Genomic DNA, 2500 nt, shown 5'->3' on the forward strand with positions numbered 1-2500 from the left:
AAGGGCTCTACTGGTTTGATGTGGATGTGGCTTTCGTCTTTATAGACCCGGTGGGGCGATGGGTGGGTGTGGGGGTGGGGGATGGAAGGTGGTAGGTAGTGGAGAGAGGATCGGGATGAGGGGAAGCAGGGTGTTGGTCCGCATTTGATGAATAGCCCACTTTTATTTTCTGCTCCTTTTTTTCCTTTTTTTTTTCCCCAGCCAACCTTACTCTGAGAAAGAGAAATGATTTCAAAGCTTGGAAATGAATTATTTTAATTTTGTAATGGAAAATACGCATAAAATATGTTTCCATAAGAAAAATAATATATGAATCTAACGCCATTCCTCTACAATCCCAAAGCCTTGCATCTTTACAGGCTGTTCTAGTTTACTTCCGAATTGAAAATGTGCTTGCATTTATTTGTTTCTGTGGGTGCTTTAAACAGTTTTATGTCAATTTCCTTATGTGTGGGGGAGGGGTGGGTTGTGGGTGTTTGGGTAAACTCAACAACACCTGTTTTTTTATGTTTGGGGAGATTCCATTTCGCAATCACAACAACAATAACAACAACAACAACAATAGAGACAATAACAACAACAACAATAGAGACAATAACAACAAAGCTTCTTTCACAGACATTGCTATCTTCACCTTCAGAGTACTTGTTTTCCAAAGACCAAACACCGGCCATGTTGTTTGCGGCCTGCTAACAAGAGGTACACTTCTTCTTCTGCGTTCACTCGTATGCACACGAGTGGGCTTTTACGTGTATGACCGTTTTTACCCCGCCATGTAGGCAGCCATACTCCGTTTTCGGGGGTGTGCATGCTGGGTATGTTCTTGTTTCCATAACCCACCGAACGCTGACATGGATTACAGGATCTTTAACGTGCGTATTTGATCTTCTGCTTGCATATACACACGAAGGGGGTTCAGGCACTAGCACGTCTGCACATATGTTGACCTGGGAGATCGTAAAAAATCTCCACCCTTTACCCACCAGGCGCCGTCACCGTGATTCGAACCCGGGACCCTCAGATTGAAACTCCAACGCTTTAACCATTCGGCTATTGCGCCCGTCAAGAGGTACACTGTTGATGTGGATTTGACGTCCGTCTTGAAAAGTCCCCTCAGGAAACTGGGGAGGCTGGGGTGAAGGTGACGAGGGTGAAGGGCACTGGCTCTAAAAATAGATGGATGGCTCATTGGCCAAGAAAACTGAAGCCAGCTGGACGCCATATTGCTACTCGGATCCGGCCGTCAGTCCGTTGACAAGTCGTCTGCTATCTGGTTGTAGTTTCTGAACTGTAACCGTGTCTCTTCGATGAAATCGAGTAATGCTTGCCCCCACGACATGCCGAATGTTGTGTCTTGATTGATATCTGCCAATGGTTTATTTACCTAAGTTATTACAGGAGAACAGTGCAGTGACACGTAGCGCAAACTCGCTCACACAGAAATGTCAGCTTGATTAACTGACGCCGCGAGCAAGTGAAAGCTTGTAGTGAGGCCAGCTGAGCGCGCGGCTACATATATGAAGTTACCGCTTCGCGCTATACTGACGCGAGTAGCAAAATGACTGGTTGAACACTTCTGCTGGCTTCAGTTAGCAAAGGGGCTCAAAGAAAGCATGCGCTATCCACTATTTTTTAGAACAGTGGGTAAAGGGGGACGGGGTGTGGGGCAACATTGTGACGCAATGATTCACATGTTTACGCAACCAGGTACATTTCACAGAGAGAGAGAGAGAGGGAGGGAGAGGGGGGGAAGAGAAATAGAGAGAGATGGGGGGAGAAAGAGAGAGAAAGAGAAAGAAAGAGAGAGAGAAAGAAAAAAGAGAGAGGGAGAGAGAGAGAGAGAAAGAAAGAAAGAAAGAGACAGAGAGAGGGAGAGAGAGAAAGAAAGAAAGAGAGACAGAGGAGGGAGAGAAAGAGAGAGAGAGAAAGAGAAAGAGAGTGAGAAAGAAAGAGAGAAAGAAAGAAAGACAGAAAAAGAGAGGAGAGAGAAAGAGAATGAGAGAGAAAAAGAGAGAGAAAGAGAATGAGAGAGAAAGAGAGAGAGAAAGACAGAGAGAGAGGGGTGATGGGTTATGAAACATGAAAGATTACATAATCGTGTGTGTGTGTGTGTGTGTGTGTGTGTGTGTGTGTGTGTCTGTCTGTCTGTCGCTGGAGGGCGTTAAGGCGGGCCTCCAAAAACATGAGAGAGAGAGGGGGGTGGGGAGGGGTGCGGGGGGGGGGGGGGGGGGGGGGGGGGGGGGTTCAGGAGACGGGGCGGATACAGGGGCACAGTGCGTGTGTCAAGCTGAAGGAAAGCAATAAGTCTCATGTTTACCCCCTGTCAGATGCAAATCAGGCAGAGATTGGGGAGGAGTGGGAGGAGGGGGGGAGGGAGGGGAGTTATGAGATAGGGGGGTTTATGTTACATCTTGAGTGCTTTCGGACTGTGATTTATGATCATTTACAGTTTCAATGCAAACAACATGTGCATGAAGGGTTTTAATGTCTGACAATAGAT

At 46.7% G+C, this 2500-nt stretch overlaps 1 protein-coding gene across 1 annotated transcript in view; it reads right to left on the minus strand.

Moving 5' to 3' along the window:
* LOC143283366 (uncharacterized) overlaps positions 1-34 on the minus strand; it is a 5769-nt gene extending 5735 nt beyond the window's left edge. The window contains exon 1 of the mRNA XM_076589571.1: positions 1-34. This exon is cut by the window's left edge and continues 95 nt beyond it. The gene's annotated coding sequence lies outside the window, so the exon portion shown is untranslated.
* Positions 35-2500: the final 2466 nt, after the last annotated feature.

The sequence above is a fragment of the Babylonia areolata genome, chromosome 6 (assembly GCF_041734735.1).
Source record: "Babylonia areolata isolate BAREFJ2019XMU chromosome 6, ASM4173473v1, whole genome shotgun sequence".
Taxonomy (NCBI): Eukaryota; Metazoa; Mollusca; class Gastropoda; order Neogastropoda; family Buccinidae; genus Babylonia; species Babylonia areolata.